The sequence below is a fragment of the Lactuca serriola genome, chromosome 1 (genome assembly GCF_051521515.1).
Source record: "Lactuca serriola cultivar US96UC23 chromosome 1, Lser_US96UC23_V15, whole genome shotgun sequence".
NCBI lineage: Eukaryota > Viridiplantae > Streptophyta > Magnoliopsida > Asterales > Asteraceae > Lactuca > Lactuca serriola.
The window spans coordinates 110464269-110481890 of record NC_136408.1 but is presented as its reverse complement, the minus strand read 5'-3'; positions in this window follow the sequence as shown (position 1 = coordinate 110481890).

The following is a 17622-nucleotide window of genomic DNA, read 5'->3' as shown; positions in this document are numbered from 1 at the left end:
TATTTATCGGATGACAGTTCACGTTGTTGTTCACCGGAATTATTGTTTACGTTTTATTGTTCATCGAGTGATTTTCATGTTCTTATTGTCCACGTACTGTTCATTGAGCACTATTCACAATGACAAACCTAGTTAATCGTTCCGACAACACTAAAGATTCAACCTCCTATGGTGATCATGACCGATTGGAACATATGAAGTGGTAGATTAATTCGATCAAGGCGGATGTAGAAAATAGACAAGAGATTGCCAATCAAAGGCATGTGGAACTGATAGAATTGCTCTAGAAGGTTTCACAACCCTCTAGCCTACCACCACCGATTTCTTCATCAACAAGTTAACACCTTGACCGTTGGCATCATCAAAACTACCACCACCACCTCTCATACCACCACCAACGTTGTTCCAGTTGGTGAGAACCACATAACCTTTCTCGGCATATTCTTCTCAGCCAAATGCAGTCATTAACTCCTATGGTGATACCAATATCCATCCTTATGCATACCAGACCGAATTTTAGCACACACCTGTCAAACGGGTGGTTCCAACACTATCCTCACGTTGCTGAGTTTGGAAGGGAGGATCAAAGGGTCCAACCCACACCATTCACATATGGGGACGTATCGGGTTCATGTAATGGACGAGGTTACCTACTTGGACACGAGGTGGGGGAGACCAAGATGAACCCAGGGGATATAACGGGGGTCATGTATTCAACCACGATCCTATGGTGGCCACAACAATGGCGGAGGGGGGCTACCAAGAACAAATTTGTTCCTACGAAAAGTCGAAGATGTCATTGTTTCAGGGTGAAGATGCATTATGATGGATATACAAGGGTGAACGTTATTTTTAGATCCATGGTTAGGTTTCGTCCATAAAAAAACTCGAGGCCGCAGTAGTGTGTTTGGAGGGACCAGTGTTGGCTTGGTATCGTTGAAGTGAGTAGTGTCCACCATGTTGTAGTTGGGACAAACTTAAAATTAGACTACTTGGCCAGTTTCATCCTTCGCAAGATGGGAGTTTTCATGAACAATTACTGGCCCTTACTTAAGAAGGTACTATACAAGTGTGTGTCAACATGTTCAAAGAGTTGGCAGCCCAACGAGTTGGTTTACCCGAACAAATTCTATAGGAAAATTTCATTAAAGGTCTGAAACACGAGTTAAGAAAATCAATATGTATGTTGCAAGCAGTAGGTCTCGGTCAAACAATAAAAAATGCATTGTCGATAGATGAGAGTCATTCAAGTATGGTTTCGATAACTGAGAAGGGGATAGCCAGGAGATCCACCACTGGACCTCAGGCTAGTTTTATCAAGACTCCAACTCAGATCGAAGGGCCTGAGTAGAAGGTAACCCTGGTCACTAAAGCATCTTTTAAACAATTAACAGAAGTAGAAATAGCTACAAAAGAGCCAAGGGTTTGTGTTTCCATTGTGATCGCAAGTTCGGACCATGACACAAATACCTGGGAATAACATTACAAGTGTTGTTGGTCGAATAAGAGGATAGTAGATAGGAAGGATAGCACCTGGAGCATGCTCATCTTGGTATAGTTTCAGTCTCATCCATTTTGGTTATGGGATCTACTAGACTATATAGTAACACTCATTTTCCATAATGGATCAACTAAAGACTTAATGGGAGCAAAGATGGGTTTTTTGGATAAAAACCCTATGCTACCTTATGGTTCATGGATGGCCACGAGCGTGACATTTTAATGGAGATCACGTCTGGCATGGTTGCCACTACGTGGCAAGTGGATGGCCATGGCGTTGCAGCTATTGTAGCCTAAGCCCATTAGTTTTAGTGTTTCCCTCCATATTTAAGTACCTTTAACATTAGGGTTAGGTCAATCTCTCCAGCCTCCATCCTCATATCTCGAAACCCTAGCCCCATTGAGTGTTCTTGAGGTATTCTCGGTGTTCTTATCCACTTGAAGGCTCATTTCTCATGTTTTGATGTGAAGCTTGAAGATCAAGTTGCTTGCTAAGTGCTTCAAATCATTGCTATTTTACTCAGACCTGTTCTAAAAAGTCGAGATATTTCGAATTGTTTGTTGACACGGACAAAGTCAGGGAAAGTGTTTTGGTGAGGAGCTCAAGTGTAGATCTAGCAAAGTGACTTCATTTCTGGATCATTTTGATTATAAAGCTACAACCTTTATCTCACACCCCAAAAACGAGAACGGCGGAATACGTTCTGGGGTGGAGGACGGCATGTATAGTATCATAACAATGCATAATAGTAAAGACAAGCAACAACATCCATTGCATTAGTATAATAATTGTAATACAAGCGTGTTCTGTACAGTTTGATAGACACCAAAAATATAATCAAAATAAAAGATGAGTCTCGTATAAGCTCCATCTTCTCAAAAGTTGCATCTGTACATGTCTACTGAGGACCTGAGAATACATGTTATTTTGAAAACGAGTATCAGCATAAAGCTGGTGAGTTCATAAGTCTTTAGTGTCATTGCTTGTATAAAAGTGTTTACAATCATGTAATATAATATCAGTTCTCAATTTTTTGAAAATAGTATGATCCTTAGAAAATCCTATATTTTCCAATAAAAGTAGTCTTCTACCAAGACTCGGTTATTTATAAGTCTGATTTTCTGAAAATGTAAAAGTTTTCCCAGTGGAACTATTAGTGTGAAAATATAGTTTTAAATTTCGTTCATATAAAGAAATTGGGAAAAATAGAGTTTTACCCCAGCAATGTCACTGCCGGCTGAATATAGTAGAGATGCAAACTCCAGATAGTATTATATATATATATATATATATATATATATATATGTACACTTCTGGGAGTCCGTTTTACCTTTAATTCTTAATGTGTTACTTAAGGTCAAAATGTGAACTCGTATGTAACCATGCTAAGTGATAGTAGAGTGACAGTTGACCCTCCAGGTCACACATAGTGTAGTGATGTTTTGTCACCCCTGGGCCTAGTCGGCTCGGACCGTAGCTAGCAGTCAGGATGTGGGAGTGTCCGTCCAGTATAGATCTATACACATAGTGTTCGCTCTCCCTCCAGGAGGCTCTGGTTACACGGTGATCGCATAGTGGAGTGTCATATCGAGAAGTAGTGTATCACATTCTATTTTAGTATGTTGTCTCACAATTAGAGTATAATGTACTTCTTAGATAATGTATTGAGTGTTTGTTCTCTTGGATAGTATATAGTATTCTCTTCGTATAGTGTATAGGGTTCTCTTCGTATAGTATTTAGTATGTATAATCTCATAACTGTACTAACTATAGTGAGTATCATAGTAACAATAGTGATGAGTGGTAATCCTTAACTATACCTATTATAGTTAAAATAAAGATGTTAGTTGAATGCCTTTGATACACAAAGGTGTTGAACTGAAGTGAAGACCTTTATATCCAACACGAATATATATATATATATATATATATATATATATATGTTATATAACTAAGAATTCAACGACAGTCGAACAGATAACAGAGTACCCTAAGTCCACAATCAAACAAGAACAGGAAATAAGGTGAGCTATCAGTTCTAAGTCCTTCAATCCTTACTTATATAAATACATTGGTGTAGATATGATTTCTAAATAAAATAAGTTTAAAAGCCTTGAAAAATAATTTTAGAACAATTAAACATGAATATGAGTTCGATAAACATTTAAAACAACTTTGTTGGCAAGGTAATTTGAAAGTATAGAAACTCCTTTTGGTAACAAGTTATAAATCACATGTGATTGATACCATAACTTGTTCGATTCAACTTGTATCCCCCCCCCCCCTAAAAGCATTTAAAAGGTTAATTAAGGGGTATGAACTCACCTGCAGTGAGTGGAGTGGATGGAATGTCGGATAGGATGCTAGGTGTCAAGTGAGGACTTGAACACACCCACGGATCCTATGTAAGATGCAGTGACACATAAGGGTATCTAATTAGCTATTCAATCACTAAATAAGTAAGTAAAGACACCCTAATGCATAAAAACACTTTGTTTTAGGTGCTAGGAGTGCTAAGGGTTGCATCTAAGGAGTGTATGACCTCACTATGGAGTTTACTCCCTAAATACCCACCCTATGTGAGTTTACGGTTGAGGGACCATTTCCCCCATGAGTTTACAGCCGTAAACTCATGGGGATGGTGTGTTCGTGTGTTTTAAGGCTTCATGCTTCACAAGGAAAGGTTCTAGGGCTGATTCAAGGGCTTAGGAAGTGGTTAGGGCTCGAAATGGTACTCTTTTTGGAGTTTACGGTTTTTGAACATTCATTTGGGAGTTTACTACCGTAAACCCATGAGTTTACGGTAGTAAACTCATGGTTACCCCATCCATTTCGTGTTTCAGGGTCCTTAGATCATTCATACAAGTCCCTAGTTCATTAGGCAAGCATTGGAAGGAGTTTGGGGCATCAAAACCCCTTTTTGGGGTGTTTACGGTTTTGGGATATTCCCAAGCCGTAAACACATGTTCTTGGGTTTATTCCATGGATTTATAAGCACAATAAGAAGATAACTAGCAAGGAATGGTATACTTACTTAGAGGAAGCTTGCAAGGGTGTTTTAGTACCCAAAAACACTAGTATGTTCTTGGTGATTTGAAGATGCTTGAAGATCTAAGTAAAAAATCAAATTCCATAGATGAAAATGATGTATAAACACTAGATTTAGTGTTGTATGAACGAATTTAGAGAGGAAACACTTACATTTTGGCGGATTTGGAAGGATGAATTTATGATAGTTGAGAGAAAATCCTTGTGTTCTTGAGTGGGAAGTGTAAGAATGAGGGCAAAAGGAGTAAACTCATGCCATATGCATGAGTCTTGGGGAAAAGGGTGTTCATGGTCCAAACACCTCTTGTTTGGCCGTGAACACCTAACTAAGGTGTTGGGTTGTTTTGCCCGGGTACACTTTACTAACGACGACACTTATTTAGTCGTTTCACGTAATAAAATAAAAATAATTAAACACCAAATTGACTTAAATCCGCCCAAAAATGTAATAAAATATTTTTGACTAATATTTGGAGTGTTTGGATGTGGAAATTATACAAATGAAAATTTCGGGTTGTCACATCATTCCCCCGTTAGAGGGAATTTCGTCCTGAAATTAGAGTTCAACAACTATGTTATTACACAAAAACTAAGCAAAAAGATGGGGATATTTAAGTTTCATTTGATCCTCGCGTTCCTAAGTGAACTCTGGTCCTCGCTTCCACGCTTCCTAAAGCGTATCGTGCCTTTCCAGGGTGAGACTTTCAAAAGGACCCGGTCTCCCACCTGGAACTCCAAGGGTTTTCTCCGTTTGTCTGCATAGCTTTTCTGTTGGTCCCTAGCGACTTTCGATCGTTCATGAATCTGCACGATCTTCTCGCTCGTTTCTCGAATGATCTCCAGACTTGTGAGAGCGCTGTCGGGAACTCGTCCTTTAGCCAACTATGTGTCACCCACCTCAGCCCAGCACAAAGGGGACTTGCACTTTCGGCCATAGAGGGCTTCGAATGGAGCTGCTTTGATGCTCGTGTGATAACTGTTGTTGTAGGAAAACTCGACAAGGGGTAAGTGGGTATCCCACACCTTACCAAAGTCGATCACACAGGCTCGCAGCATATCTTCCAATGTTTGGATAGTTCTCTCACTTTGTCCGTCGGTCTGCAGATGGTAGGCTGTACACATGTCTAGCCTCGTTCCTAAGGAGCTTTGCAATGACTGCCAGAATCTCGAAGTTAATCGGCTATCCCTATCGGAGATAATAGATATTGGAACACCATGCAGCCATACAATCTCCTTAATGTATGTTCTCGTGAGCTTCTCCATCTTGTCTGTTTCCTTGATGGGTAGGAAGTGTGCGGACTTGGTCAATGTATCAAGCCCACCCATTGTCTTGGGTAATTTGGTTATGAAGTCCATAGTGATCCGCTCTCACTTCTATTTAGGTATCTCCGATTGTTATAGTAGACCTGATGGTTTCTGGTATTCGACCTTGACCTTGGTGCAAGTAAGGCATTTACTCACGAAGGTAGCGATCTCTGCTTTCATGTTAGGCCACCAGTATGACTTTTTAAGATCCAAATACATCTTATCTGAACCTGGGTGGATGGAGTATCAAGTGTTGTGGGCTTCCTTCATGACCAAGTCTCTGAAACCACCGTGTCGCGGTGTCCAGATTCGGTCCATGAGATATAAGGCTCCGTCGCCCTTGACTTCCAAATTCTTATCCATTCCTCGCAGGGATTCTTCCACCACATTTTCAGGTTTCAAGGCTTCGAGCTGAGCCTCCTTAATCTATGCGGATAGATGCGAATGGATAGTCATTGTTAATGATTTGACACTTCGACCAGAATATTCTTTCCGACTTAGGGCGTCTACTACCACATTGGCTTTACCCGGATGATAATGAATTCTGCATTCGTAATCATTGAGTAGCTCGACCCACCGTCGTTGTCTCAATTCTAGTTGAATATGTGTTGTAGGCTTTTGTGGTCAGTGTATATTGTGCTCTTCATACCATACAGGTAGTGTCTCCAGATCTTTAGGGCGAACACAACCGCTCCTAATTCGAGGTCGTGTGTGGTGTAGTTGACCTCGTGTGTCTTCAATTGTCTTGAGGCATAGGTGATGACCTTACCTCGTTGCATTAGAACACAACCGAGCCCTTGATTGGATGAATCGCAGTACACTACGAAATCATCTGTCCCTATGGGGACGGATAGTATCGGTGCGGTGCATAAGGCTCGTTTCAGGGTTTGGAATGCCTTTTCTTGTTTCTCTCCCTAGTTAAAGGCCACGCCTTTCTGGGTCAATGTTGTAAGGGGTTTCGCGACTCGGGAGAAGTTCTGTATGAATCTACGGTAGTAGCCAGCAAGGCCTAGAAATTGGCGAATTTCTATAGGCGTCTTTGGTGCTGACCAGTTCTCAATAGATTTACTCTTGGATGGGTTCACGTCGATTCCTTCTTCGCTAACCACGTGTCCTAAGAATTTGACTCTTCGAATCCAAAATTCGCACTTAGAGAACTTCGTGTATAGCTTCTCCGATCGTAGGGTTTCCAGGACTTGTCGTAGATGAGCACTATGCTCCTCCTCACTTCGAGAGTCGATAAGTATGTGATCAATGAAGACGATGACGAACTGATCCAAGTAAGGGTGGCACACCCTATTCATTAAGTCCATGAACACTGCGGGTGCGTTGGTCAGTCCGAACGGCATCACTATGAACTCGTAGTGTCTGTAACGAGTTCGGAAGGCTATTTTCGGGACATCTTCCTCAAGCACTCGTGACTGGTGATACCCGGACCTCAGATCAATCTTCGAAAAGTAACTTGCCCCTTGCAGTTGGTCAAAAAGATCGTCTATACGAGGAAGAGGGTAACGATTTTTGACCATCAGCTTGTTGAGTTCTCTGTAATCGATGCACATATGGAAGGATCCGTCTTTCTTCTTTACGAACAAGACCGGTGCACCCCAGGGTGAGAAGCTTGGTCTTATAAAGCCCTTGCTGAGCAGCTCGTTAAGTTGACCGGACAGTTCTTGCATCTCAGTCGTCGCTAAATTATAGGGCGATTTGGCTACAGGGGTAGCTCCTGGAATTAAGTCGATCCTGAACTCGACCTGACGTTGGGGAGGTAGACCTGGTCGCTCTTCTGGAAAGACGTCAGGGAAGTCTTTTAGGTGTTTTGTTTTTCGGCTCGTATCGACGATGTGTGCAAGGAATGCACGATATTCCTTACGCAAGTACTTTTGGGCCTGGATACTTGAGATGATACGAAGGCTCGTACTGGGTTTGTCTCCGTAGATCAGCAAGGTTTTGTTATTCGGTAGGTTTAAGCGGATGGCTTTGTCGAAACACAGGATATCGGCACGATGGAGACTCAACCAGTCCATGCCTACGACGACATCAAAACTCTTGATCGATACATGTATGAGGTCGATTGGGAATGAGTGATTATCTAGTATGAGGGTACAACCCATGTAGATCTCGTTAGAACTCTCTGTCTTTCCGTTAGCCATTTCTACGACGAAGATTTCTTTTAATGGTTGCGGGGATTGTTTAAGTAAGTGTTTAAAGTTTTGGTTTACGAAGCTTCTATCTGCCCCACTATCGAATAGGATACAAGTATAAGAGTTATCAAGAAGGAATGTACCTGTGACTACTGTGGGGTCTGCTACTGTTTCATTATGGCCAATAGCAAGTAGTCTTCCTGTTCCTCCCATGTTCCCAGCCTTCGGACAGTTTCTTTTGAAATGCCCTACCTCGCCCCAGCCAAAGCAGGCCTGACTTACTCCCGAGCTCGGGACCCGAGAAATGGGTTTAGGTGGAGCTTTGCAAAACCGGGCGGTATGGCCCTTCCGGTCGCAGTTAATGAAGTGCAATTCACGACAGGGGCCGTTATGATGGAAAGGGCACTTAGTGCACTTGGGTAGGTTCCCTGCATATGTTTTGGCCGGTGCAGGGGCAGCAGGAGTAGTGGCAGCATGGACAGCCACAATCTGTTGGTTTTTGGAAGAGGATTGAGTTGACTTGCCCTTCTTTCGGTCCCAACACTTCCTCTTGTTGTCGGTCGTTTTGGGCGGTACAATGGCAGTCGTCGTGGTTGTTGATGGAGGGGAATGAGCTTCATAATCAATCAACCTTTTGGCCAACTCCTTGGCGCTGTCAAAGGTCATAGGGTGTGATGCTAAAACGTTCCCTCGATACGGGGGTACTAAACCCCAGATGTATCGTTCAATTTTATTGCCCTCTATGGGGATCATGTTAGGGCACATAGCTACCAGGTCACAGAACCTGGCTGTATAAGCCACCACGTCGGTCCCTTTCATCTTGAGATTCCAGAGTTCCTCCATAAGTTTCTGAACTTCGCCCCTAGGGCAGTACTCCCTTGTCAGAAGGTCTTTCAATGTGTCCCAGCCCATGGCATTGGCTGTTTCCAAGGAGAGTGATTTGACATGGCCATTCCACCATGTCAGGGCCCTTTCAGTGAAGGTGCAAGCGGCGAACTTAATCTTGCTTTCCTTGGGGCACGATCACATCTCAAAGACGGCTTCGGTTCTTTCGATCTATTGGGAAAGTGCAATGATCCCTCTGGTTCCATTGAATAATGTTGGTTTGCAGCTCATGAAATCCTTATAGGTGCACCATTGCGTACGTGCATGGATTTCACCATGTCTAGAGTTGGTGCCTATTCAGGCTCCACTTGCATCGCTAGAATTCATTTGGGCCATAACTGCAGTCACAGATACGGTTACAACTGTCTGAAACATCACCGGATCGAACTGCGGAGGAGGAGGTGGCGGAGGTGGAGTCTGAGTTGCAGGTCTGCCTATGTTCGGATGCTTGCGGGGAGGCATCTTTTACTGAAAGTTTTTAAAGATGATGACATTTGGGAGAAACAATTGTGAGTATGATGAGAGTGTTTCATGGATTAAATCACCATAGATAAATTGCCAGACAGAGTCATATACAGAGTAGGGAAGCATAAGAGTATAGACTTTCTCCACTAGATTAGATAACTGTCAATACTACTGGTATTAATGAGGTAAATAAGTTCGGGAAAAGCGGTCTAACAATAGACCTTACATCAAACCATATGAGGGGAAATGATTGACTGTTGAGAAGTCTAGTTGGGGTACTTTCAAGTTTAGGAATGTTTACAGAAAAGTGCTCTACCGAGCATAGAAAAGAAAAGGCTATTCCTTAAACAAAAGAGGAAGATAAGTTGACATCTTCTACTAGTGACGGGTATCCCTTGGGCGAACCCTAAGATCAACTAGTTGGCATACAACTTCTTGAAGATGTCGTTCCTATGCTCTCTGACGCGCTCGGAGTTCCCTGACTTCGGCTCGGGATGCAGCTAGTTGTTTCTGCAGAGCCTCATTGGTCCTCCTAGTCCTATCCATGGCTTCTTCCAGTTGGCGGATAGAGACAGTGTTAAGGTTAGAGTTGGCATCAATTTCCACAACTCTGCCAATAACTTCATGGCCTTGCTCGACGTTCCTAGCAATCCTTCGGACCATGACGGGTAAGGCTCGATCAGCTGAACCACCCTCGCTTATGTTGTAGAAGCTTCGGTCTCCGTTGAAAGGTAAAGGCTGACCATGTTCATTGCTCCATCGATTGAAGGTTGTTGCCCACATGGGAGTGGGACCTTGAAATGTTGGACGGGGGTTGGGGTTTGGAGCCACTGGGGGTAGGTTGTTGACTTCTGGTTCGGATTCGGAGCTATCCGAAAAGCCTTTTGCACGTTGATCATCTAAAGGGATCGGGTGATCATCTTCTGATTGCTCATCGAGCCATCCTCCGTTGCCTTGGTTCGGATAGTACGGATTGCCGGGAAGGTGGAAACCAGCCATGCTATCTACGCGAGAATGGGGAAAGAATAGTTAATAGGCGTTCCAATCTAAGATACTTATAAGATGATCGCTATGAGTAGGCCAATACTTGCATAGTGCATACTAATTTCATGCAACCGAAACAAAATAGACCTTCGAATAAGTGACCCTTACTCTAAATCCACAACCAAACTAGGAATAGGAAATAAAGCAAAGATCACAGATTCTAAGTCTATAGCGCCTTAGTCACATGAAACCGAAAAGTATCCACTTAGCAACTATTTCTCTACTAGTAACGACCTTTTAGTTTTCACATATGTAATTTACAGAAATGCAGAATACTCCTATAGTATTCTTTTTCTAATGTTCTTGTGGTAGTGTTGGTATATTTTTAGACTTGTTGCAACACCACAACCATTCTTAGGCACATGATATTCACTCCTAGGAAAATGTAGTTGATCAGGCTACATCCACCCAGATTTGACTATATGTCTCTAAGTCTAATTGTGTTGTTCAACAATCTTAATACTTTTGTTCTGTCCTAGTATGATATTGACTCTGTGTATTGGGTGAGCGTTTATATATACTTAGTTAAATATTTTATTACTTAAAAGTATATATTCTTGGTCAGAGTGTTTTAATCCCAAAGTGTTTATAGTTCGTATATCTTTTATGGGTTGATATACTTGATTCACTATAAACAATGCTCTGATACCAATCTGTCACACCCCAAAACCAAGAACGGCGGAATACGTTTTGGGTTGGAGGACGTCATGTACAATATCATAACAATGCATAATAGTAAAGACAAGCAACAACATCCATTGCATTAGTATAACAATTATAATACAAGCGTGTTCTGTACAGTTTGATAGACACCAAAAATATAATCAAAATAAAAGATGAGTCTCGTATATGCTCCATTTTCTCAAAAGTTGCATCTGTACCTGTCTACTAAGGACCTGAGAATACAAGTTATTTTGAAAACGAGTATCAACATAAAGCTGGTGAGTTCATAAGTCTTTAGTGTCATTGCTTGTATAAAAGTGTTTACAATCATGTAATATAATAGTAGTTCTCAATTTTTTGAAAATAGTATGATCCTTAGAAAATCCTATATTTTCCAGTAAAAGTAGTCTTCTACCAAGACTCGGTTATTTATAAGTTTGATTTTCTGAAAATGTAAAAGTTTTCCCAGTGGAACTATCAGTGTGAAAATATAGTTTTAAATTTCGTTCATATAAAGAAATTGGGAAAAATAGAGTTTTACCCCAGCAATGTCACCGTCGGCTGAATATAGTAGAGATGCAAACTCCAGATAGTATTAAATATACATATGTACACTTCGCGGAGTCTGTTTTACCTTTAATTCTTAATGTGTTTGTAACACCCAAAGTTTGGAAAGCCAAGAAAAGAAAGAAAACCCCAATTTTAAGGGGAGACTCGGCGAGTCAAAGGAGGGACTCGGCGAGTCCGAGCGGGATCCGGGTTGAGGTGTAAGCGACCGACTCGGCGAGTCGGCCAAGGTGACTCGGCGAGTCAGGTCTGAGCAACGAAAACCCTAAATCCTGGACTTGGAGCTTATTTAAACATCTCATTCTCTCCCCTAGGGTTCCTTTATTGCCTCTCTAGCACATATCACTAAACCGTAGCCTCCATAATCGTTTTAGAGCAAGATCTACCTTTAGTGAAGCTTTTGGAGCTTGAGAGAGAAGTTAGTCTTTGTGGAGCAAGAGGGGAGCCTTGGATCCAGAGTTGGTGGAACATTTCTGAGCATTTAAAGGTAATAAATCATTACCTTCCCTCTTTTGTTTAATAGATCAACCTTGGCTATGTGATTTGGGGATTTTATGCTATGCTTAAGAACTATTTCGAGTTAGAAGCCTAGATCTGAAGTTGCTACTTCAGATCTGAGTGTATCTTGGCCTAGAAAGTCATGAAGCATCTGTTCTTGGGTTGATAGTGAAGCCTCTTTGTCTTAAACCCTAGTTTGGATTGTTTTAAGCCTAGATCTCTTGATCTACACGTAAAGTTTGCCACTTTACGTGGGGGATAGGCCTTAGAAGTATGGATCTATAAGTTAGAAGCCCTGTTTGGCTCGAAAAGTCACCGCATGGATTAAGGACTGAATAGACTCGACGAGTCCTTCGAGTGGACTCGACGAGTAGCTTGAAGATGAGGAGGAACTCGACGAGTGGGATGAACAGCTCGTCGAGTCGGATGAAGTTAGGCATGAACTCGGCGAGTTGGAAGAACAACTCGACGAGTTGGTTGATGATTGCCTTGGGCTCGGCGAGTCTATTCTTGGACTCGGCGAGTCAGGTCGCGAAACCCCCCAAACCCTTCGAGTTGAAACTCGAATCAGTGAGTCGGATGGAGACTCAGCGAGTTGGACAGGTCAGAACTCGGGAATAGTTGACCCGGCGAGTCATGGACTGACTCGGCGAGTCGAATCGCGAATAGAAAGATCCTGAGCATATGAACTCGACGAGTTATTAGGTGGACTCGACGAGTAGGGTTGACCTGGAAGGTTGACTTTGACCAGGATTTTGACCTTGACTAGAGTTGACCTAGTTGACCTTTGGAGGTCAGTTGGACTAAGTGTTATATTGACATTGGTAGCTCGAGGAGCTAGTGGAGCAGCAGTTCGGAGTCAGAGGTCAGGTAGCAGTCAAAAGGATTAGCAGCATCAGTTCAGCAGTCTCAGGTGAGTTTCCTTCCAGTAGGAACGGGTCTAAGGCCACAATGCCGACCCGTTTGGCTAGTAGCAGTTTTCGGATTTTGATCTGATGTAGTATTTAGTATGTTTGAAGCCTTCGTGGCTCGGACATGAATTATGTGTTATGTGTTCCGGGCCACGTCCCGATGTAGTATGCAGTATATGTGTGTTCATGCTAGTTGATATGTTTATGCTATGTTCTGTTCAGTTAGCCGGACTTCGGTCCGATGTAGGGGACAAGGTCCCAGTTAGTCCGGACTTCGGTCCGATGTAGGGGGCAAGTCCCTAGTTAGCCCGGACTTCGGTCTGATGCAGGGGACAAGGTCCCAGTTAGTCCGGACTTCGGTCCGATGCAGGGTGCAAGGCCCCAGTTAGTCCGGACTTCGGTCCGATGCTGGGGCAAGGCCCCAGTTAGCCCGGATTTCGGTCCGATGCAGGGGACAAGGTCTCAGTTAGTCCGGACTTCGGTCCGATGCAGGGGGCAAGGCCCCAGTTAGTCCGGACTTCGGTCCGATGCAGGGGGCAAGGCCCCAGTTAGCCTGGACTTCCGTCCGATGTAGGGGACAAGGTCCCAGTTAGTCCGGACTTCGGTCCGATGCAGGGGGCAAGGCCCCAGTTAGCCCGGACTTCGGTCCGATGCAGTGGGCAAGGCCCAGTATATTCTTTATATGTTATTGTATGGTATGTGGTAGATTGGGGGAGCTCACTAAGCTTCGTGCTTACGGTTTTTCAGTTTTGGTTTTAGGTACTCAGTTTTCAAAGGAGGAGCTCGGGAAGATTGCAGTGCACACACCATAGTCAGTTAACCTGGGAAAGTTTGACTCTGATGATGATAATATGTTTTGAATTAATACTCGAAAATTATGTTATGACTTATGATGCAGTTTTTATAAATATAATTTAGTAATGTTTTTAAAGAAATTTTTAGTTGTGATTTTTGGGTCGTTACAAGTTGGTATCAGAGCCTTGGTTTGAGGGATTCGGGTGCACTCCCGAGTGTGTATGAACTCAAACTAAGGAGTGGTATAAAGTTTTCAAAAGAAAAACCATGGTTACAAAAGGATTTTGAGAAAAGAAAACAATTTTAGAAAAGTATAAAGAAAAGAGTTTTAGAAAAAGCAAAAAGAGTTTTGAAAAGAGAAAAGGGTGTGGAGCATGCAATCAGCCGAGCTCAAGTAAGTACGCCCAAATTACCCATACAAGTTATGTTATGATTATCAGTTCCAGTTTCAATTTCAGTTTCAGCTTCAGTTTCAGTAGAACAGCATGCTAGATTAGGAGTAAGGATCTAGGATGATGCCTTATGTGTCTGTTTTATGTGTTTCAGCTTGATAAGAATTTCATGCTAGTAATGAGTAGACAGTAGTAGGATAGCCTGTGTAGGTTGTGCCTGATAGTATGAGCTTATCATTGTATGCTAGTACAGTTTCTTGTTATAAGAATAGTTTTGCCTGAGTATGTTTCCATTATCCGAATTCTGCTTGCTTTGTGCTTTGTGGGACTCTGAGTGATGGGAGTTAGCCATTAGGTGAATACGTCACACCACATGTGATCAGGGTTGAATAATCTCATAGTGCTGGATTTGGCCCTATTGCGCAGCTCTTGTTTGAGTCCAACCGTTATAGGGACGAGTCTTTTACTTGAAGGATTATCTGAGCCTCGTCACATGTGATGGTATTCAGGTGGTGGCTAATTGGCATTACAAGGAGGCCTTCAGTAGCTGAGGACTTTTTGGGTAGAGTCAGAGGTTCCCTAGGGAAAGCTTAGGATGAGAGTAGCAGAGGTCAGTAGAAGGGAAAAGGGGACTTGGTGGAGTTAAGGTAACTCTTGAGGAAAGTACGGATAGATGTGGAAGGTAGTATGGGCCCGTACTACTGAAAGTAGAGGATCCGTACTCGATTCAAGGGGGGCCAAGGCAAAAACCAGGGAACTAGTAGAGTGTGTGAGAGATCCCTCAGCAGTAGTGAGTAAATTGATCAGGAATTGTTATATTCTCAGCATGGTGACATTGCGTGAGCTACCAGTTAGCAGTTCAGGCGTCGAGGAGGGATCTGGCTAGGGCTTTGGAGCCGGGCAGCTTGATGATCAGATGAGGGATTTCATTTCCGCAGAGATCATGCGCAACATCATTGATCAGACTCCAGTGATTTTCGATTCGGTTAGAGAGGCCATTGTGGAGCTCATGGACAGTAATCTTGAGGCCTTTAAGGTCGGGATAGTTTCAGGACAGATTGGGGCTCGTCTAGATCCTGATTCTTATGGAGTTCGGGGATCCATCAGGGAGGGAGACCCCATTTCTAGTTTTTGCCATTAGGGGACAGGAGTGAGTGGGGCATCCTGTCTCCAAGAGAGACCTCTGTATGATTGGATAGTTGAGGAAGTTTCGCGAGCCATTCGCGAGGATCTGCCCGTCATGGTCCTGAGGATCACTGATAGATTGATTGAGAGGCTCCAGGATCAGACAGTTGTTGTGCAGTCGGCGGGCAGGGAGTCGGAAAGGAAGAGGAAAACGGATGAGACTCAGGTAGCCTCAGGTTCGGGTAAGAGGCCCAAGGGTTCGGATTTGAGGACGAGGAACTATCAGAACCGCAGTCGATGCGGGAAGTGCGGAAGGACGCACATGGGTGTGTGCAGGCGCAGAAGTGGTGGCGATGCTGGATGTTTCAAGTGCAGCCAGATTGGTCATTTTAGCAGAGACTGTGTTGTTACCATCGCCCAGGGACTTGATCCGTTATGTTTCCATTGCAATCAGAGGGGCCACAAGAAGGCCTACTATCCGAATTTGTATACAACAGGGAAGGTTTCAGCTCCTGCCCCTGGGACTTCGAGAGCCACCAATGGACATCAGGGCCGGGCAAGGGCGCCTACGGCTCGGAGCCGAGTTTTCCGGTAGATTTCAGCATAGATTCGAGCAGCACTGAGTGATGGAGGTATGTATCTTTTGCTTTTCTGTCCGCTATTATTTGTGATATTATTGTTATGTTGCTGCATTGTTATCAATAAGCTTAAGTATTGGGGTATTATATTACCTACTTGTGACTGAGTGTTATGTCATCTGCATACCTTGGAATTAGAATGGTGAATTGGAGGTCGTCCCCTCCAGATCAGGTTACTTCGGATACAGTAACTGTAGCATGTATGTGTAAGATGCAGTAGTGTCTTACTACTTGCGGAAGGCGTTAGTCGGGTAATGATCAGTTATATTTTCAGTAGTGATAACCCAGAGTTTTTAGTAGAGCAGCTAGCGGTCAGTAAGGAAGTGGTTTGGGGATGTGCACCCCAAATGCAGGTTCTCGGAATGTAGTCCCTAAAGCAAATATAGTTAAGGATCGAAGGGTGCTCAGTCAGATAGCAAGAAGGGTGCGGATCTGGTAAGAGTTAATTGGAGCGCTGGCAAGGGTAAACGTCAGCGGACAGCATATCACCCTTTTAATGGAGGAAGGTTGGAAATCCTTTCAACCAGTAAGGATCTAGCCAAATCCAAGTGGGGGAGAACCCGCCGAGTATACAAGGATAAGAGCCACGTAGACTCAGAATGAGTGCGCGGTCTCTGAGAGGAAATGATAGTAGCACATTGATCGATGGATCGAGAAGTTCAGAATTGGGAGTTCGAGGACCTTCCCAGCAGTTAGTTCATGTAATCGAGATGGTTAGAAGCTGGTTGGGAATCCAGGATTGGAGGACCACCTGTAGGGCTCAAGTGAGTCGGAATGAGGATCCTGAGAACGGTCAGCAAGAGATGCTTTCGTATTAGCAGCTAGTGACAGAGTCAGCATGCAGGATTGTGTAGATTCAGGAGTTGGGAGTTTGGAAACTTCCCAACAATAGCTTCTTGTATCCGGATTAGTATACGGTTGGTTTGGGAACCAAGCCGAAGAGTTCCTCGACGAAGCGCTAAGTATATCAAGGATATATGATGTCGAGGATGATGCAGTATTCAAAGACTGAGGGCTGGTTTTGAGAAATCAGGATGAGGAATCACTAGCAGGACTAGGGATAGTCAGGATGTCCTCGGGATAGTAGTAGTAGTGTTGTAAGTCTGCGGGGGTAGTCGTAGCATTCACTAGCAGTCAGATAGTAGTAGTAGTGTTGTAAGTCTACGGGGGTAGCCGTAGCATTGACTAGCAGTCAGGTAGTAGTAGTGGTGTTGTAAGTCTGCGGGGGGTAGCCGTAGCATTCACTAGCAGCCAGATAGTATTAGAGAGTTGTCAGTCTGCGAGCGTAGCCGCAGCCTTTATCAGATTGGTAGGTAGCATGAGCGCGTTGTTGGACGCGGGAAAGCAGTAGTACCCACCAGTTCGGGTGCAGTAGTGAGGATATGGGAATCCACGGGTTAGACTTCGGATTTCCAAGTATTTCAGTTATGGTTAAGTCGGCAATTTGTCAGTAGATCATCACCTCAATTATGAGATCAGAGTAGTAGTGGACCGTTGGGGTTCGGGTATGTTAAGGGCTACCGTCAGTCTGGGAGCCATCATATTGTTAGTCGTGGATTTGATGATGTCAGGATGTGACGTAAGGACCTGATCGGTGGATCGGGAGGTTGTTAAAGTTGCAGTGTCAGGATGACGGGTGGAAAC